This window comes from Chiloscyllium plagiosum, chromosome 5 (genome assembly GCF_004010195.1).
Source record: "Chiloscyllium plagiosum isolate BGI_BamShark_2017 chromosome 5, ASM401019v2, whole genome shotgun sequence".
In the NCBI taxonomy this organism is placed as follows: domain Eukaryota; kingdom Metazoa; phylum Chordata; class Chondrichthyes; order Orectolobiformes; family Hemiscylliidae; genus Chiloscyllium; species Chiloscyllium plagiosum.
In genome coordinates this window covers 63,745,208-63,767,545 of record NC_057714.1, presented here as the reverse complement: position 1 = coordinate 63,767,545, position 22,338 = coordinate 63,745,208, and the positions used below count along the sequence as shown (strand labels likewise).

Below are 22,338 nucleotides of genomic sequence, written 5' to 3'. Positions count from 1 at the left end.
AAATGATTTCCCTCTTATTCTAAGACTCTGCCTATCCTCTCCCCTCCGCACCCCATGTTCTAGATTCCTCATCCAGTGGAAACAACCTCTATTCTTTCATAATGTTGTACACTTCAATAAGAATCACCTCTCATTCTCCTAAACGTCAGAGAAGATAAATCCAATTTACTCAGCCGCGTCATGGAGATCTTTCTTGGGCCACTCTGGTTAACCCCCTCTGTGCTAGTATACTGTACCTCTGTGCAGATGCTGCCAGACTTGCTAATTACTTCCACTACCTTCTGTTTTCAATTCAGATTTCCGGCATTAACAATTTTCATTCGAGGAGTAATTGGTTATTTATTTCAAATAATCAACATGGCCTGAAATGCTTTCTTCTGTCCCAGATAATCCAATGATACTATTTTAGAAGTTTGTAGTAAAAAGTTGTGATTCTTTTCAGGAATATTTGGTGATTGGAAAGTATTTTTTCAGTCTTTTGGAATGGTGCCAAAATAGCCCAAAACCTACTTTATTTTCTAAATCAAAGATTTTTTTTTTGCAAGCAAGTGGCACTGGAGTAATTTGAATTGAGATATCTTGTATTTTTTTCACTGCATAATAGAAGAGTTTCGTCCCTAAAATTGAATTCATACTTTGAGTCACTGTGAATTACCTGTGATTGTTTTACACTAATTTACAGAATAATTTCAGTTGTCTGTGCACTTTTATTGTATATTGTCTGTTTGTAGTGATAAAATACTGCAAAACATGGAGCTTTATTTTCAATAATTATCACTGTGTTGAACATACACATCAAAGATACAGGCATCTTGAGGTTTGAGAAAAGGCTTTTTTCTGAAATAACATTTATGAATGAAAATGTCTATTCAGCATGATTTATTTTGTGGTTGTACTTCTTGAGGGCATCTACAGTATATTTTATTAGTATTAATAACAGATTCATAATCTTTTTGGCTAAATACTGACCTTAATTTGCATACTGGAAATTAATTTTTCCTTCGTGGTCTCTCTTCCCACTACATTGCTGCCAATTTCTATATAGCAAAAACCCATTTTCATGATTCACTAACCTGTGTTGTCACAAATTGTCTGAAAATGTTGGATATGGAGCCATGGATTTGTTACAGTAAGAGGGTGCTCATTTGGCCCATGTCTGCACCAGCTTTCCCAATGACCACTTCGCCCAGTTCTTTTCTTCTTCTCCCTGTAATGCTGTGCATCTGCACTTTGCAAATGAGCATCTTTTGAATGCCTTTATTGAACTTGCTTCCGCCACATATTTAGGCAGTGCCTTGTTGACCTTAACTTTTTCATGCAGCAAGATGTTTTTCCTCTCCTTGCTTTTGCTTCTTTTGAATTTGTGCACTTCCATGTTTCATCCTTTTTATTCTGACTATTGACCTATATTCTAAGTTTGTATCCTTTTAAAAAAGTGGTGTTCAATTGATAACTGTACGTTCATTAATTACATATTAGTATGTGAACAAACATTTTTGCATTTTATTTAAACATTTGTTTTTCCCTTTCAAAAAACCTTGCCCCTCCCAAGGGTAAATATGTCTCCTGCAATTAACTAGTCTATTAATGAGGGTTCAACTTGAAAGTGTGCAAGTATAGACTTGGTGCAAACAGAATTGAACCCCTTATCATAACCCTGCTAGAATATTGACCGTCGCCAGTTTGCCATTTTCCGATCATTCATGTACGTGCTAAAGTCTTGAGGTCCTTATGGAAATCGGAGAAGCCACTTCAAATTTAGACTTTGAGGTAAGATGGAAGTATAAAAGACACCATTAAAGCAGAGGTAACTGTCAAAGAGATTGGAATGCACATAAACAAGTTATTGGTAGCATTGTGTTAGCTTGGTGGCATGATTAATAATCGGCAGAGAAGTTTGTGTGCAGTCTAAGGTTGTCAAATAGTCTAAAAAATAAAGTATGCTTTCACCCAAAATTTCAGCTCTTGGAGGCCCTTTGCCTGATCACGGAGCTTGACTTGAAATGTGCAAGGAAACTAGCCTTGTAAGTAGCTTGTAGTTTAATACAACACAGTAGAACAGTTTTGTAAAAGCCATTATTAATCAATATATTACTGTAAACATTGGCACGAGTTGAAGACTCAAAAAATCTCCCTTCAGAAATAGGGATATTAGCTGCTGGCGTGGGTGGTTACTGTCATTTTCATTCGCCGGGGTCTGCTGTTGTGTTGATGTCTTAAACTCTCATGCATCTTTGCAACATACCCTGTGTTGCTTATTTGATTACCCGTACCCAGTGATAAGGTACCGTTTGTGAGGCGAAAAGTGGTTGCTGACTGCTATTGTGAATTTGTATCTGGTCTGAGAAAGGAAATTGATGTATAACAACAATGATTACTTCAGTTATGTAGGATCTTGCTGTGACCACTTCTGGAACATTGCTTGCAGTTTTGGTCTCCCTAATAAGGAGTATATTGTCAGAATTATACAGCATGGGAACAGACCCTTCAGTCTAACTCGTTCATGTCGGCCAGATATCTTATATTAATCTAGCCCCATTTGCTAGCATTTGGCCCATATCTCTCTAAAGCCTTCCTATTCATTTACCCGGTAAAAACAATGACTGCAGATGCTGGAAACCAGATTCTGGATTAGAGTGGTGTTGGAAAAGCACAGCAGTTCAGGCAGCATCCGAGGAGCAGGAAAATTGACATTTCGGGCAAAAGCCCTTCATCAGGAAAAAACCTGTCCAGTACAGTGAAGATTCACTGGGTTGATAGCAGGGATGGCAGGATATCTTGAGGAGGGATTGGTTCAACTGGGCCCTCTAATTACCAGAGTGTAGAGGATGAAGGGGAATCTGATTGATTGATTGAAAAGTGACAAATTCTAATTGGACTGGGAAGACTAAATAAAGAGATTATGCTTTCCCTAGTTGGGGAGACTAGAACCAGGACACAGTCTCAGGAGACAGAGTAGACCATTTATGACTGAGATGAGGAAATATGTTTTCATTCAAAGAATAGTGAACCTGTGGAATTCTGTACCACAAATGGCTTTCGAGGCTACTGATTATATCTGAGAAAGATTGCTACATTTTTAGATTTTAAAGCCATTAAGGGAATGGGGAGAAAATAAAGAATATAGCTTGATGTAAGTTTGCTCGCTGAGCTGAAGTGTTCGTTTTCAGACGTTTTGTCACTATACTAGGTAACATCATCAGTGAGCCTCTGGTGAAACACCTTTTCTTTGTGTTTCGGTTCCCTTGGGTTGGTAATGCCATTTCCTGTGGTGATGTTATTTCCTGTTCTTTTTTCAGGGGGTGGTAAATGGGATCCAACTCGGTGTGTATGTTGATAAAGTTCTGGTTGGAGTGCCATGCATCTAGGATTACTTCACTGGAGGCTCACTGATGAAGTTATCTAGTATGGTGATGAAACGTCTGAAGATGAACCTTCCAGCTTCGTGAGCAAACTTACATCCAGAACCTCAATCTGAGGTACAAATTTTCTCAAAACTCGCTAATAAGAATATGGCATTGAGGTAGAGGATCAGTCAAAGTACTGAATGACAGTGTACGCTCCAAATGCTGAATGACCTGCTCCCTATTTTTTACATTTTTGTGATTATTGCAACTGAAAAGAATAAAGCTGTCATACATGCTGTGGTGAGTTATATGCCACACTTTATGTGAAATAAGTTTAAAACCACTTGAGGTGGAATTATATAGAAGATATTAAAAAAAAAACCACGTTAACCCCACCCTGTTGTGAAATATCCTATATAATATATCATTCTTGCATGTGGTGAATAGCCTTATGAGCTTAGTACTGGAGGATATCTGATGCCTTTGCCTTTGAAATTTTACTGACATCACTAAAAGATGATTTTAAGAGATTTGGGAGAAGGTTCTTCAAAAACAAAAATAGTGTAACATCTGTGAAACTCATTGTACTATATCTTTTTTCTGTGTTTGTGTTCTGAGTTGCTTTATATTTTGAACAAAACTAGAATAGATTCATTGAGTGGGATATCAGAAGATGATTGTAAAGATGAGTACAACATGTTCAGTAGGTTTATCTTGACCTGCACTGAGGTGGTTTGCACAACACATATTCACAAACATAGGATGTACAGCATGGAAACAAACCACTCAAAACACCTATTCAACTTAACCAAAAAAACAAAGAAATGCAGATGCTGGAAATTAGAAACAAAAATGTAACTTGCTGGAAAAACTCAACAGATCGGACAACATCTGTGGAGTGAAAGTAGAATTAATATTTTAGTCCAGTGACCCTTTAGAACTGAATTTCAACTTAACCAGTCCATCTGGTATTTATAATCTACACAAGCATCTTCCTATTTTCCCTTCTTCCTCATTTGCTTTTCTAGCCTCCAGACCTGAATAACATTTACTCTATTTGCTTCAGCAGCATACAGTGTGCATCAGATTCATGTTCCTACCGGTCTGCAAAGGAATTTATTCTGAATGCATTATTTGACTTCTTGGTGACTATCCTGCATTGGTTTTGCCCTTCATAGAAGCATTCTCCCTGTATTTTGTATCAAAGTATTTTTCTTATTTTTGAACCTCAGTTGGGTCACCCCTCAGCATTTCTTCCTTGGAGAAGAACCTATTCATCCTTCCCTGATTTTAGATTCCTGCATTTCAGATATCCTTGTAAATCGATTTTTTTCACCTTCTCTATTGCCTCGCTATTATTTTTACAGTGTGGGAACCAAGGTTCTATAGTGTGATGTGACCAAGTTTCAATACTTAATAAAAACTAAATATTGTAAATGCTGGAAATCTGAAAATCCGAATTGCTAGATGAAATGTGGGTCTGGCAGTATCTGTGGACAAAGGAAGCTTCACGTCTGATCTGACTGTTCGGGTTTAGCAAAACTTTTACTTTTCAATTCTATCTCTAAGCCCTAATGCTTGTTTTTTTTTGTAAGCTTACTTAACCAGTGTCATAGAGATGTACAGCATGGAAACAACTTGTCCATGTCGACCGGATATCCTAAACTAATCTTGTCCCATTTGCCAGCACTTGGCCCATATCCTTCTAATTCATATATCCATATAGATGCCTTTTAAATGTTGTAATTTTACTTGGCTCCACTACTTCCTCTGGTAGCTCATTCCATACAGGCACCACTCTCTGCGTGGAAAAAGTTGCCCTTTAGGTCCCTTTTAAATCTTTCCCCCCCTCACCCTAAAGCTATCCTCTCTAGTTCTGGACTCCCGAGGACCTTACCATAAAGTGTATAAGTCCGGCCCTGATTTGCCTTTCCAAAATGCAGCACCTTGCATTTATCTAAATTAAACTCCATCTACCACTCCTTGGCCCATTGGCCCATCTGATCAAGATCCCGTTGTATTCTGAAGTAATCTTCTTCAATGTCCATTACACATCCAATTTTGGTGTCACCTGAAAACTTACTAAATCTACTTCGTTTGTCCACATCCAAATCATTTATATAAATGACGAAAAGCAGTGGACCCAACACCGATCCACAGGCCTCCAGTCTGAAAAACAATCCTCGCCACCACCTTCTGTCTTCCTGTTTTGTAGCCAGTTCTGTATCCGAATGGCTGTATCCTGTATTCCATGTGATCAAACCTTGCAAACCAGTCTATCATGAGTAATCTTGTCTAATGCCCTACTAAAGTTCATATAGACCACGTCCACCGCTCTGCCCTCATTAATCCTCTTTGTTACTTCAAAAAACTCAAACAAGTTCATGAGATATGATTTCCCATGCACAAAGCCATGTTGACCATCCCTAATCAGTCCTTGTCATTCCAGACGCATGTACGTCCTGCCCTTCAGGATTACCTCCAACAACTTCTCCACCACCAATGTCAGGCTTAACCGTCTATAGTTCCCTGGCTTTTCCTTATTAGTTTTCTTAAATAGTGGCAACACGTTAGTCAACTTCCAGCACCTCACCTGTTACTTTCGATGGTACAAATATCTCAGCAAGGGGCCCACCAATCACTTCCCTAATACTACTTATGAATTTGTAAATTTGTGGTCCAATATTTACTGTTGTTAGTAAGATTTTTTTGATAGTTAAAGTAATAAGGTATATTTGGAGAAATAGAGCATAGAACATGTAGTGCTGAAGATTTTATAGGTTTCTGTACCATACATATTTACAGTGCAGATGTTTGTTATTTGGCTATGTCTGTTTTGGCTCTTCACTGGAACAATGAGGATTTAAACAGGCAACATTTGTGGAGGGATTTATAAAGAAGCTACTATTTCAGATCTGAGACTTTTCATCAGATATGAAAAATTAGCCCTTTTTCTGGTTGCAGAGGTTGAGTATTTCTGTTTTTATTTTGGATCTCCCGCCTCCTCGCAGTTTTATGTTATTGTGTTACAGAGCTCTTCACTTTCTCCTACGTTCTCCAGATAGCTCTTAGTCAACTTCATTTTTATCCAGTAACTACACAAGCAGCACAATGCTCAGTACATCCACATTCTGAACTTGCCATGTAAAACATTTTCTCCTTTATCTGTGACAGCTGTTGTACTTTGAACCCCAGCAATACCAGCAACATGGTAAAATAGTGTAGCAGCAAGATACTAAAAATGTTGTATTTAACATTTTTATTATTCTTCACTTGATATTCCATAATCTTCTGTATTTTTGAGATCAGGTGTATCTTCCAATGAAAACTTGTGGCTGCTTTCTCAACTAGGAGCCGTACAACTTTCACATTGTGTAGTTAATCCTATATGCACTCATGTTTTTCTGCCACGTTTTGTCCTTTTACATGTTAACCTTTCACTCTTTTGGGAGAAGTAACTTTTGCTTGTTATTCCATAAGAGTTTGCCCGTTTCTATATGACCTCTAGGTAAAGCTGGGTTACACTAATGGCAAGTTTGATTGTATTAGCAAACATTCATAGCTGCAAGGTTACATCAGCAGTTATTAAATAGCCAGCTAACTATACATTGAAATGACTGTGCGATGACCATAGCGGCAATGTGTACTTATGTTTTGGTAAATATTTTCAAACAAGTAGTCACTAATTCATACTTTTGTTTTAATCAAAAGCTCATCAAAACTAAGCTAGGAAGCATAGTAAGTTTTTGATAAATGGAGAAAGTTTCAAAGGGTCACAGGCAAACCTTATAAATTAGTGAGCAAATCCTAAATAAATTTGCAGATAGAGACTGAAATTTGAGAAAGTACTAAATTTTAGGGAAAGGTTAATTCACCCATAAGGGATGAGTTGGATTTGGATACTGATAGATAATGGCAAGTATCATTCGCCCCAGTTTTGTGATTTACTGTTTCAGTGTCTCATTCAAACAATTTTCTCTGGAGAAAATTAGTTGTGATGCTTTCAGTCCCATGATCCCGATGTCAGGTAATTCTTTCGTACTCAGTTGTTGAGATTAGGGAATGATGTCTGATCTACAAAAGTCTTTGTGTTTGAATCTAACAAATTAAATGTCGGGTTCATAAGAAGGTAATGCAACATGAATACTTTAAGAGTTGAAGAAATTCAGATGATCCTGCTTTTTGTAGTACAAGCATTTTATTGTAATTTCAAACTTATTGACATAATTTTCTTCATGCTCCAGTTGTTCTGTTTAAAAATACCCTTTACTTTTCAGTTCAAATCAAATTTTACATTTAAACAATCAAAATGTATTTTTCCTTTCAAATGCTGTTTAGCCTGTGTGCACTTTACAAATGATGGTTAAATGATACCAGGCTTTTGTTTTATAACTATGTAATTTTGAGAGAAAATGAATACTGATTAGTGTGTCCTGAGAAAGAGAGATTGAAATCTGTTCATATTTTGGAATATCCTGACACTTCATATTTGGAAAAGAATGTATAAATGATGTGATTGAAGCTATCTGGTAAGCAGATAGTTCAACCACATAATGTCATTAGTTTGAGTGAATGTGTTATCAATCACTGCATTTGCAAATCATTAGTCCAAAATGGTATTAGTAGCAAAAGAGGCAAGATGGGGAGCTGAGTACAAGAACGGAAAGCAAGAGATCAGACAAAAACTGCACATCACATTTCATATCTTCTTGATCTTGGACCTTGTCCAGTTTTATACAAGAATTGTTGAAAGTGGACTAGAATTAAAGAATTGAATAGTTTTAGCATTTATAAAAGTTCAGGATTTTTGAGGGATTGAACACTTTTGGCTTTTTATGATTACATATAGTTTCTTATCGGTAACTTCAGTTTCTTCCCAATGCTGTGATGGTACTATGCCTTTGAGAGATTTGTTCTCTGCTGTTTCTTTCACAGAGAGTTGTTGCCATAGAGGTGATTGAATGTTCGCTTCAGAAGCAGTAGGTAAACAGCTTTGAGCTCCCTGCATATTTTCTTAATTTAGACAAGAGAAGAACGAGTGGGTGAAGTCGGGCTCTCAGAGACCCAGGGTTTCAGTTTTGCTTTCATTTGGTGTTTGAAGCTGATTGCTGCAGCATAGAAAGCTGTAGCTAAAGGCTCAAGTTTTTTCTGCTCCTAGATAGTTTGTTTATTTTGGTGTTCAATTCTCCTGGATAGCATATGAGAAAAATTTGTTTTGCTGAATTTGCCTTTGCCAAGGGTATGTTTATGGGATGTTGCTATAAGGAACATTTGATGATTAGTAGTTAAATAATATATTATTTTATTCAGTATTACAATAGAGTTAAAATTAATGCCAATTTTTTTTTTTAACTGTGTAAGAATAAAGTATGTTTTACTTAAAGCCTAATGGTGGACCAATTAAATCACATCTGAACTCAACATCTTACACTTGCCTTCAAAGAAGATAAAAGTTAGGGTCTGGACTAGCTCCTTGGAAGTAGGGGCATGGGGGAAGTGTGGTCAGTCTGGTTCGTAACAATGCTTAAATACAAATATGGAATTCTTTTAAAGAAGCATGTTATTTTGGGAGAAGTAGCTTCAAAGCGAGGTCCTTTTCCCCTTTGTTTTATTGTCAAAATATCAGGAAAAGAGTAGTTTGCTTTTAAATTAGTTCAACTTTTTTCTCCTTCTAAGTCTTTTCTGAGGGAGTGTGTAAGAAATATAGATAACTTGCTTTCACTCCAGTTTGAGGGCTTCTGAGGTTGTTGATAAGTGCAATGTGTGATCTGCAAGCTATTTCGTGTATGAACAGGTAGTGCTTGAAGGGTCAGCCATATGAGGTATTTACAGTTTTGTGTGCTTTCTCTTACTGTTCAAATTCACCAGTGCACACCCCTCAACAAAGTTTCTTGACGTGTTTGCACCTTCCCGATGAGCTTTCCTTCATTTTGATGGGAAGGGATCCCATGTGTTGGTGGGGATGTTTGTCTGTCCAGTTCTACATATATCCCTAAAGGGATTTTGCTCTGCTTTTAGGAACTTCCTTTCATGACAGAGTTCTGAGTGGAGCAGTTGTTTTCTGAGTCTAGTTTCACGCATACAATCAACATGTCCCACCTAGTGAAGCTAAATTTGATTAGCACATCATTGGGCATGTTGACTTAGGAGTGAACACTACTGTTGAACTGCCTTTTGCCACCTGATTTTGAGGATTTTTGAAAACACCATTGATATTTCCATTTGCATTGAGGTACAATAGCTTGGCAAAGTTTCCAAAGCGCACAGGAGCGTGAGGATCATTGTTGGCCTGCTACAATAGTTTCAAGTTTTGAAATCCCAGTCCTCAAGAATGGTCTTTCTCAGCTAGCCAAATACTGTCTAAACCATTGTGGATGTGTATTGATACCCACATACTAAAGATAAAAATTACGATTGTTTTTAAACCACAGTATTTTAATTCTGTGGGAATATGTTTTGCTAAGATAAATGCATCATTAGCTAAAGCCAATCACTGCTCACGATGAAGTGGCATCTTCAGTTTGTTTATTATTCAGGTATATCTTTGAATTAATTATGTCCTCGTGTCCAATGTTAAATTTCAAATGTTGATATACAACACTATTAGATACAGATTCAGCAATATAGCAGTCACTAAACCATTCCATCATTTAAACATCAATGTACTTGATTTTTATTAATGTTACAGATAAACTTGTTCATGTACTTCAGAGGAAATGGGAAACTGAGAGCAAACTTTTTATGAGGGGAAGCGATCTTATGAGCTGCTACTGAGGTATTTCATTGCACAATTCTTTGCTTTTGAACCATGCACATTAAGAGAATGGAATCCCTTTCAGTTTTGGTACATGGCAGGGCATGTAAAATTGTTAATCAAATACCAACATTGTGTTTTGTTTGTAACGGAATTTTGTTTGCATGTAATGTCAGGGATTTGAAGTGAACTCAGGCTTGTGTGCTTCCACATCGTCATTCCTGAGTTAATTTTGAGTCAGCAACCTTTTTTAGGACAGAGATCACAACCTAACTTGGTCAGGTTTTTGTCATGATTCCTGATGAAGGGCTTTTGCCTGAAACGTCGATTTCGCTGCTCGTTGGATGCTGCCTGAACTGCTGTGCTCTTCCAGCACCACTGATCCAGAATCTGGTTTCCAGCATCTGCAGTCATTGTTTTTACCAGGCTTTTGTCATGCCTACACCTTAAATTTATGGTTTATTACATAGCAGTGAGAATATTGGCTTTTCTACCCAACCTAGCTAATACTAACTCTTACTTAAGGAGTTACAGTAAGAGTAATTCAGTCATGCAATTATGGTAATGAGCAGCTGTTCTTCTAACCCTCATTTTCACTGTTTAAAATAATCACCAACTGCTTACAGGTTACTTCCAGGAGATTTCAAGATTTTAGCACAGAACAGTTGCTTTCAGAGGTTCTGGGGAAGGGAAACCGAAATGTTAACTTTGTTTTCTCTTCTCAGATGCTGCCAGACCTGCTGAGCTTTTCCAGCAACTTACGTTTTTGTTTCTGATGTACAGCATCTGCAGTTCTTTTGTTTTTTTTTAGTTGCTTCTAGATATTGGCCTTCCCATGTGCCATTGATATTATCATCGTGCAGATGCTGCATATCAACTCTGTCATGTACTTGAACTAAAAAGGCTTCCGTTCCCTCAACTTTCAGTTGGTATGTGACCATTAGCAACAAATGGCTAAAGTAGTGTCCAGTACCTTGGCAGCAGTATTGAATCTTTCATTCTGTAAAATTTGCAGTGTCATCTCCAACTAAGCCAAAAAAACCTAAAGAACACTGAATACTAGAAATATGAAACAAAAACAAATTGCTGGAGAATCTCAGCAGGTCGGCAGCAAATGATAGGGGTGGCACGGTGGCTCAGTATTTAGCACTGCTGCCTCACAGCGTCATGGACCTGGGTTCAATTCCAGGCTCGGGTGACTGTCTGTGTGGGGTTTGCACGTTCTCCCCGTGTCAGCTTGGGGTTTCCTCTCACAATCCAAAGGTGTGCAGGTCAGGTGAATTGGTCATGCTAGATTGCCCGTAGTGTTAGGTGCATTTGTCAGAGGGAAATGGATCTGGGTGGGTTACTCTTCGGAGGGTCAGTGTGGACTTGTTGGGCTGAAGGGCCTGTTTCCACACTGTAAGGAATTAAAAAAAAAGTCTGGTAGCATCTGTGGAGAAAAAGCAGTGTTTATGTTTTAGGTCCAGTGACCCTTCTGAAATGTTAACTGGGCTTTTTTTTCTCAATTAAGCGTTGATGGCAGCACAGGATGGCTAGTAGGTTATGGCAGCTATCTACTGAGGATATGTCTGCTCATTCCATTGTCAACATAACTATGTACATAGAACATTACAGTGCAGTACAGGCCCTTTGACCCTCGATATTGCGCCGACCTGTCATACCAATCTGAAACCCATCTAACCTACACTATTCCATGTACGTCCATATGCTTGTCCAATGACAACTTAAATGCACTTAAAGCATTCCATACCCTTACTACTCTCTGAGTAAAGAAACTACCTCTGACATCTGTCCTATATCTATCACCCCTCAATTTAAAGCTATGCCCCCTCATGCTCGCCGTCACCATACTTGAAAAAAGGCTCTCCCTGTCCACCCTATCTAACCCTCTGATTATCTTATATGTCTCTATTAAGTCACCTCTCGACCTTCTTCTCTCGAATGAAAACAGCCTCAAGTCCCTCAGCCTTTCCTCGTAAGACCTTCCCTACATACCAGGCAACATCCTAGTAAATCTCCTCTGCACCCTTTCCAAAGCCTCCGCATCCTTCTTATAATGCGGTGACCAGAACTGTATACGATACTCCAAGTGCGGCCGCACCTGAGTTTTGTACAGCTGTAGCATAACCTCATGGCTCCGGAACTCGATCCTTCTATTAATAAAAGATAAAACACTGTATGCCTTCTTAACAACCCTGTCAACCTGGGTGGCAACTTTCAAGGATCTGTGTACCTGGACACCGAGATTTCTCTGCTCATCTACACTACCAAGAATCTTACCATTAGCCCAGTATTTTGGCATTCCGGTTACTCTGACCAAAGTGAATCACTTCACACTTGTCTGCAATAAACTCCATTTGCCACCTCTCAGCCCAGCTCTGCAGCTTATCTATGTCTCTCTGTAACCTACAACATCCTTCATCACTATCCGCAACTCCACCGACCTTAGTGTCGTCTGCAAATTTACTAACCCACCCTTCCACGCTCTCATCCAGGTCGTTTATAAAAATGACGAACAGCAGTGGACCCAACACTGACCCTTGCGGTACACCACTGTAACTGGACTCCAGGATGCACATTTCCCATCAACCACCACCCTCTGGCTTGCTGAAAGAAGACAATTACTGATCCAAACTGCTATATCTCCCACAATCCCATTCCTCCGCATTTTGTACAATAGCCTACTGTGGGGAACCTTATCGAACATCTTGCTGAAATCCATATACACCACATCAACCGGTTTACTCTCATCTACCTGTTTGATCACCTTCTCAAAGAACTCAATAAGGTTTGTGAGGCATGACCTACCCTTCACAAAACCATGCTGACTATCCCTAATCAAATTATTATTTTCTAGATGCTTATAAATCCTATCTCTTCTAACCTTTTCCAATACTTTATCAACAACTGATGTATGTATGTGTAACTTTTAAAAAATTCATTCATGGGAGGTGGATGTCACTGGCTGGATCAGCATTTATTGCCCATCCTTAGTTGTCCTGGAGAAGTGGTTGGTTAATTGCCACCTTGAACTGCTGCAGATAGACCTTTGTTGCAGCTTGACCTACAATGCCATTAGTGAGGGATTTCCAACAGGCCTTTAAATCGGCTCCTTTTAAACATTTCGTCTGGGAGAAAGGGATCCATAAAGGAATGGATTCTTTAACATTGTGTGACCAACTTGATGAGATGAGTGAATGAAGAAGGGGAACCCTTCACCTGGTAGCCCAAACATTCTTTTGAAACTACAAGAACCTTCTTCAGTTACCCCTGAAACTGGAAACAAATGTCCAAATTCAGTACGAACGTTTTTCTAGGAGAATTTGGGGAAGTTACTTCTGAGGATATAAAAGTTCAGTTGTCAAACAGTTAAAGATTTGCTGAATGCATTTAGGATTGGACTTAGAGCCAAAGGACAGAAACAGTACTTACAACGCTGCTGCATATGATAGAGCAGACGATGCAAAAACAATACTTTCACTGCCTGAACTGCTGTGGAGGAGCACTGCAGTATTCAACAGAACACATCAAAATCTGTGGTAGCCTGCAGCAAACTACACAATCTGCTGTCATTAGGGGACAGCCCTCAACTCTGAGCCATGAAGGAAATATTTGCATCAGTGATCAAATGCTAGATAAAATAGGCAGGTTTTGGGCTGTGCTTTAAAGAACAGACTTACAAATGAATTCTAGACTTCAAGGCTCTGACAACTGAAGGCATAGCTGCTAATGGTGGGGGGATGAAAGTTAGGCAAAAGTTGAACAAACACAGTTTTTGGAAGATTGTAACGCTAATGGACATTCTACTACAGTTGAATAAACGATTTAAGTAGTTGTGGGATAATAAAAGCTGTTTTATTTATGTAATTGGAGGAAATGTTTGGAGATGCAGTATAGATATTTACTAGCAAGAAGGTGAATTGGCATTTGAAATTCATTTGCATGATAGAGTACACATTTTTGCTGATTTGGAGGTGCAGATGTTGGACTGGGGTGTACAAAGTTAAAAAATCACTCAACACCAGGTTACAGTCCAACAGGTTTATTTGAAAGCATTAGCTTTTAAGGTGCTGCTCCTTCATCAGGTGGGGGCTGTGGAGTATAAACATGTAGCAAAAGGTTTCAGTGTGATGTAACTGAAATTATATATTGAAAAAAAAACATGGATTGTTTGTTAAGTCTCTCATCTTTTAGAATGGGCATGTTGGTTTCTGAAAAGAACTGAAACTCAAGGCTAATTAGGGATGGGCAACAATGCTGGCCTTACCAGTGACACCAATTTTCTGTGAAAGAAGAACCGTAAAACGTGCTTGAAGTTTCCAGGTGTTTAAAATAGAAATAGCTTACTCCATGTCACTAATATTTTTCACCTCTTTATAACACTCAATATCATGAGAGCATAAAAGCAATGGAGTTGTGCCAGATTAATCGGAAGCCAATTGATTTCAGGTCTGCTGCCAGTGATGCCATTACATACATTTACCAGCTCTTCTACCTAATGAGCAGCACTTAACACATTGTTCTCCAAGACTGTCCTTCACCAAAGGTTAACCCTTCACCACTGTTATACCTTGAAATCTATTGGTGCATGATGATTGTAATGGTAGGAACATTGCCTGTATTTGCAGTTTTCTGTTAATTTCGTACAGACTTTTATAATTAAATTGTAGACAGAAATCAGATATAAAATGCATGGATTTAACCAAAAAGGTATTGGAACTTTGTTCAGCAATTAGTTAAAATAGGCAGCGTATTAGCTAGCAGCTGTCAGTTCTACAGAAGAGAAGATATGCTGTCTTGAATATTAAATGGTATATATTTTAGCTTTGTATCCATATTGTGACTAACTATCAAATTTTAAATTTTGGTTTCCAATCAAGATGTTGCTAAACTATTTTATTGCATATTGGAATTTCATTAGGTCATCTGCAGTGCCATAATTCACTCTGAACATTAACAGTTGCTGTGCTGACTGTATTTTGTGTCCTCGGTCCAACTATATTCAGTTGCTTTATCAATTACCTAACCTGAATCAGTAAATCAAAAGTGGCGAAGCTTGTTGGTTGAATGTACAGTATTCAAAACCAGTTTATATCACACAAGTGTCAGGCAATGACCATCTACAAAAAAATAATCTTACTCCGGTCACCAGTTGACATTCAGTAGCATTACCATCACTAATTCCTCCTCTATCTTTGATCAGATTAGATGTGGAAACAGGCCTTTCGGCCCAACAAGTCCACACTGACCCTCTGAAGAGTAACCCACCCAGACCCATTCTGCTGTGACTAATGCACCTAACACTGTACAATTTAGCATGGCCAACTCACCTAACCCGGAAATCTTTGGACAGCGGGAGGAAGCCAGAGCACCCAGCGGAAACCCACGCTGAAATGGGGAGAATGTGCAAACTCGACACAGGCAATCACCTGAGGCTGGAATCAAACCTGGGTGCCTGGTGCTCTGAGGCAGCAATGCTAACTGCTGAGCCAGTGTGCTGTCCCAATTTGAAATTAGAGTTGATCAGAAACTGAACTGGCCCAGTTAAATAAATACTGTTCCTACCAGTGTAGGTGAGAGGCTGGGAATCCAGTGGCAAACAACTTGCCTCCTGGCCTCTGACCTTACCCCCTCAAAAAAGAACTTTTCACCAGCTACAAGCACAACTCAGTAGTGAGATGGAATACTCTCTAATGTCTTGACTGTGAGGAACACCAATGCTGAAGAAACTCAACATCATCAAGGAAAATCAAGTTGCATGATTGGTAGCTCATGTGCAATCTTAAAACATTTACTCACTCCACTACCATCACATAGGTTGCAGTGTACCATTGGTAAGATGTACTGTAGCAATTCATCAAAGCTTCTTTAACAACACCTTCTAAACCTGGCAAAGGCCAGGTCATTCTGTTGGAAACAGGAAATTATTTTTGCAGATTTGGAGAACTGGATCATGTCTCTTCACGCTCAGCAAGTAATTGTAACATATTTTACAAATTTACATCCCTCGTGCATAAGATTACTTTACTTTTCTAAAATTCAGACATAAAAAATTGGTTCCTTAAAGAGTCCTTAAGCAATTATGTTTTTTAAAATATCTTATACTTCTGAGTGTTTCTCCAAATATCATTTTGAGTATTGCATTCCCCGACTTAGACTTGTTGTAAATTCTTATTTGCAATGATGTCACAATTAATTTATAAACATAAATTTAAGACTGGTACAAGATTCTCTGCATATTTAGTGATTGAGGAAGCTTGCTTGTTGCAAGCCATCTCTAGAAAAGAGTGAGATTTAATCCTAACTTGAGAAGATGGAAATTGTTCTGCTGCCAATGACTGATAAATAAAGTGGACATGTAAAGGATGTGATCTGGATGGTTGAGAATGATCTGTGAAATTAACTTTTTTTTATGCATAGTGTATCTTTTTGGTATTAAGACAAAATGTATGGCTTAAGCATACTTTAAGCTTTGACAGTATCAAGTATAAACTTCTTTCTTTTAAATGAAAATGAAATTTGATTGCAACTCCCCAGAGGAACAGTTGCAATGTTCTTTGTGGAAACATTTTGGACCTTGATGCATTGGTCTGTCATCAGTGTAAACAAAAACTTTGCCCAAACAATGAATGAATTGCTTTGTTTCTTTTCAGTAAAACAATGTTTCTGAACTTCATGTTTTTCTTCTAATCTTCTGAAATGCACAAAATGCCTCCTCTTAATATTTAAAAAGAAAGAAACTTCTTTGTGAATTTTTAAATACAACTTGTATTATGCTGGTTTAATTGTTCATATTAACTCTCTGATTTATTGTTTAGCTTTAGTTGGGGAGTTATTCATGCATTTCATCTATTTGATTATTAAATTATTTATTTGATCAATTATTCATATTGTCTTTCTTCTGAATTATTTATGTCTTAGTTTTGATATTTGCAAAGGCCCTGACACTGATGCAAAACTCTTATTTTCTATTGAAATAGTGTGTTGTATGATATTCCGATCTCTTAAGACTGCAGTGCTACTATTAGGAATAGCATATGATGGCTGTCTGTCGTGTGTCTGTTATAAGTGATGTATTATACTGTATTTTGCATTTGTATTATTCAGAGTTGGGTAGATTGTTTTTAAATTGTGTAAGTAATCATTTTAAGACCATAAGACATAGGAGTGGAAGTAAGGCCATTCAGCTCATCGGGTCCACTCCGCCATTCAATCATGGCTGATGGGCATTTCAACTCCACATTTTCTTGAATACAGCCAGAGCAATTGTACTGAAGCAAAATACTGTGCATGCTGGAAATCTGATTCAAGAACAGGAAAAATTCCCTTACTCAGCAGATCTGGCAGCATCTGTGAAGAGACAGTTGGAGTAACATTTTAAGTTGATAGGGCGTTTTGAGAAGATTTGTAGCTCAGGTGCAGGATTTGGATGTAGGTTTGCTCGCTGAGCTGGAAGGTTCATTTTCAGATGTTTTGTCACCATACTAGGTAACATAATCAGTGAGCCTCAGGATGAAGCACTGCTGATGTTTCCTGCTTTCTATTTATATGTTTAGGTCTCTTTGGGTTGGTGATGCCATTTCTTAATCTTTTTCTCAGGGAGTGGTAAATGGGGTCCAGGTTAGTGTGTTTGTTGATAGAGTTCCAGTTGGAATGCCATGCTTCTGGTGTTTCTTGTGCATGTCTCTGCATGGCTTGTCCTAGGATGGATCTGTTGTCCCAGTCGAAGAGGTGTCCTTCCTTATCTGTTTGTATGGATATTAGTGAGAGAGGGTCATGTTGTTTTGTGGCTAGTTGATGTTCATGTACCCTGATGGTTAGTTTTCTGTCTGTTTGTCCAATGTAGTGTTTGTTACAGTTCTTGCAAGGTATTTTGTTAATGACATTAATTTTGCTTGTCTGAATAGGCTCTTTCAAGTTCATTAGCTGCTGTTTAAGTGTGTAGTGGGTTCGTGGGCTACAATGATGCCAAGGGGTCTGAGTAGTCTGGCAGTCATGTCTGAGATGCCTTTGATATAGGGGAGAGTGGCCAGGGTTTCTGGACATGTTTTTGTCTGCTTGTTTGGGTTTGTTGCTGAGAAATTGGCGGACTGTGTTCATTGGGTACCCATTCTTTTTTAATAAACCGTATAGGTGATTTCCCTCTGCTCTGCGTATTTTCTCTGTGCCGCAGTGTGTGTTGGCTCGTTGAAATAATGTTCTGATTCAGCTTTGTTTGTGGATGTTAGGATGATAGCTCCTGTAGTTCAATATTTGATCTGTATGTGTTGTTTTCCTGTAGATGCTGGTTTGAAGTTCCCTATTGGCTGTTCGCTGTACTGTGACAGGTAGGAATGGCAGTTTGTTCTTGTTTTCCTCCTCTTTAGTGAATTTTATGCCAGTAAAGGTATTAATGATGATCTTGAAGGTTTCCTCTAATTTGTTTCATTCAGTGATGACAAAGGTGCCATCCATGTAGCGGACCCAAGTTTGGGTTGGATGGTTGGCAGAGCTGTTTGTTCGAGTCTCTGCATTACTGACTCTGCTCAGAACCCTGATATCGGAGATCCCATGGGTGTTCCGTTGGTTTGTCTGTAGGTTTTGTTGTTTAAGGTGAAGTGCGTGGTAAGGCATAGGTCCACTAGCTTGACAGTACTGTCCTTGCTGATGAAGTTGGTGGTGTCTGGTGTATGTGTCTTTGTGTCTTCTAATAGTGTAGTCAGTGTTTCCTTGACCAGGTTGATGTTTGTTGATGTGAACAGGGCTGCTACATTAAAGAAGACCATTATTTCATCGTCTTCTATCAGTGTCTTTGGTCTTCAGGGATTCTTGGATGGATGGATGGATGGAGTAGTGTGAGTCTTCTACTAAGTGTTTTAGTCTTTGATGTAGCTCCTTGGCCAATCTGGAAGTGGTGTTCCAGGTAGCGTCTGGGTCTGAGGGGGGACTCCTGGTTTGTGAATGTTTGGTAATCCGTATAAGCGTGGTGTGTTAGATCTGTCTGGTTTCATTTTTTGTAAGTTGGTCTTATGTATTTCTCCAGATTTCTGAAGTGTTTTGAGGACGGCTGTGAGTTGGTTCTCTAGTTGTGGGGTTGGGTCTCTCGCCACTTGTTGGTAAGTGTTGGTATCTGCAAGTAGTGCGTTCGCTTTTTCAATATAGTCTCTTTGATTTAAAATGACTGTCAAGCGTCCTTTGTCTGCAGGTAGGATAACAATATTTTTATCTCTTCTTAGTCTTTCTAGTGCTTTCCTTTATTGTGTATTGAGTGTGCTTCCTTCCTTTTTCCTGTCTGATAATTTGTTGGGTTTCTTCTGTGAGTTGCCATTCCTAGATGTCACAGTAGAGTGAACAGCGAATGAGGAACTTCAAACCAGCGTCTACAAGAAAACAATACATACGGACGAAATATTGAACTACAGAAGCAATCATTCCAACACCCACAAATGAAGCTGCATCAGAGCATTATTTCAATGAGCCACCCTACACTGCAGCACGGAAGAAATACACAGCAGAGGAAAATACCTATATAGTGTATTCAAAAAGAATGGGTACCCAATGAACACAGTCTGCCAATTTCTCAGCAACAAACCCAAACAAGCAGACAAAAAATGCGTCCAGAAACCGTAGCCACTCTTCCCTACATCAAAGGCATCTTGGAAATGACTGCCAGACTACTCGGACCTCTTGGCATCATGGTAGCCCACAAACCCACCAACGCACTAAAACTGCAACTAGTGAATTTTAAAGACCCTATACAGACAAGAAAAACGAATGTAACTTACAAAATACCATGCAAGAACTGTAACAAACACTACATTGGGCTAACAGGCAGAAAACTAGCCACCAGGAATACATGAACATCAACTAGCCACCAAACGACATGACCTTCTCTCACCAGTATTCTTACATACAGATGAGGAAGGACACCTCTTTGACTGGGGCAACATGTCCATCCTAGGACAAGCCAAACTGAGACACGTGCAAGAACTCATGGAAGCGTGGCATTCTTACTGGAACTTTGACCCGATTTGCCACCCCTGAGATAAAGAATGGGAAATGACATCACTATAGGAAATGATGTCACCAACCCAAAGAGACCCAAACATATAAATAGAAAGCAGGAAACATCAGCAGTGCTTCGTCCGGAGGCTCACAGAAGATGTTAATTAGTATGGTGACGAAACATCTGAAAATGAACCTTCCAGCTCAGCGAGCAAACCTACATCCATTTGAAGTTGAAAAAGACTTCTCTTTGGTACTGGCTTGACTTCTGAAGTCTTATTTGACTTGAAACTTTAACACTGATCATCTCTCCACAGATGCTGTCAGATCTGCATTTTTCCAACACTTCAGTTATGGTTTCGACAAAAAGACTTTAAAATATTTTTGTTTTAGTTGTTGGCCTCTGTTACAAGATTCCCATCAATCATCAACTTGATGGAATAGTACGTTATGTAACAAGAAAGACAAAAAAAGTTCAATTACTTAGCACCTTTCGTGAACTGTAGATGTTCTAATGTGCTTTGCAGATGAACTTCTGAATGCTGATCAGACCTTGCTGGATATGGGTATGGGCTACTTCAGCATTTGAAGAGTTATGAATGGAACTGGGCACTGTATACTCAACAAGCATTTCCACTTCTGACCTTATGTTGGAGGGAATGCATTGATGAATGAGCTGAAGATGGTTGGGCCTATGTCATTGCCTTGAAGAATTCCTGCAGTGATTTCCTGAAGCTGAGTAGGTTAAGCTCCAAGGACACCCACCTTTTGTGTTGGAGTTTGTCCATTGCTCCATGTTTGTACTAATTTCAATTTTGCAAGTTGTCTTGATTTTACACTTGAAGTGTTCACTTGTGAAGGGCTGTTACATTTCCCTTCGCACCCCAGAATTCAACCCTCTTGACTGATTGACCAAAAGGAGTAATGACACTTGAGAGAAATGGTCCTTAGGGAACCCAAACTAACATCAGACAAATGTAATTGACATTATAAAAAGTAAATGGAAATTATTGTATTGTCTGACAGAAATCTCTCTTCCTTAATGAATCATGAACTTGAGAGCACAAATTTCACTTATCACCTAAGGCATTGCAAGAATTAGAAGAACATTTTATTTTGATTTTTTAACAGACTTATTACCTGGAATGATGGTGAAAGAAATCCCTTTTTAAAGAAAAGTGGAAAAGTATTTTGAAGAATAGGATTTAAAAAGGTAAAGGACAAAGCCAAAAGTTAGAATAAATATTTGGCTTTTTCTGAAATGTTAAACTTTGACGCTATCTCTTACGTTCTAAACATGTTTTACAAATTCTAATTTCAATTTCTGCATGTCTTGTTCAGATTGATATAAGTGTGCTATTGCTCCAGGAGATAGTATCACCAGTCTTTTCTAACTATTATTTCTTTTCACATTTAACTTTGTGCGCCACTTTTATTGTTCTACTGGATTCAGATGTTTCACTTTCTGTGCATGTACTCTTTTAAGTACTTTGCCAGAAGAGATGTGCAATATTAACACTGCAGTCTGTTCGAATGTTCAGTGATGGACTATTTAACCCAACTGCTGAAGCATTTGTCTTAATCATGCATTGTACTAGTCTAATACAGCATCTGTTTAGTAGGTAAACTCTCATCAAACCCTTTTTTACACCACATAAAGTAGTCAATTTACTATTCTTCGTGAAACTTAAATGCTAAACTATGTTTCATTAAATGTCCCTGACTAGTTTATTACTTGAACTTATTGCCTGTGGTCATACTTTATTATATATGAACCCCCCAACCAATTTTGCTTGATTTTTATCATGTAAGATTAATAAATGAAGGACCAGAGATTTCAGAAGATTTCATTGCGTTACTTTCAAAATAAATTTCAGTTTGTTGGTGCTCATTCACTTTGAAGGCTTCATATTGATCAAAATGTTGCTAGTTAATTTTCTTCAGAATGACTTAATTATCTTGGTCCCTCCAGTTTTTATCTTATATCCTTGATTCATCACTTTTAGAGAACCTTTCACAAGTTTTTTTTTAGTTCTTCAATGTGCAGGTGCTGGTGTCATGGCAAGCATTTGTTGTTTGTCCTGAATTGCCTTTAAATTGAATGGGTTGTTTGGCCTTTTCAGAGGATAGTTAAGTCAGCCACATTACAGTGCATCTGGATACCAGACCAAGTGAGAATGGCAAATTTCCTTCCTCAAGGATATTAATGAACGGGTTACTTCTTTTTATGACTATCGATGATAGTCTAAT

At 38.5% G+C, this 22,338-nt stretch overlaps 1 protein-coding gene across 9 annotated transcripts in view; it reads left to right on the top strand.

Moving 5' to 3' along the window:
- Positions 1-22,338, top strand: part of tbc1d5 (TBC1 domain family, member 5) — a 519,702-nt gene that overhangs the window by 23,151 nt on the left and 474,213 nt on the right. For 5 of the 9 annotated variants that reach the window (XM_043690203.1, XM_043690191.1, XM_043690202.1 and 2 more), the window contains exon 2: positions 18,386-18,431. The exons of 3 other annotated variants lie outside the window; for them this stretch is intronic. The gene's annotated coding sequence lies outside the window, so the exon portion shown is untranslated. Of the gene's footprint in view, positions 1-18,385; positions 18,432-21,219; positions 21,302-22,338 lie in introns of all 9 variants that reach the window. One more of the 9 variants, XM_043690194.1, reaches the window with a different exon arrangement.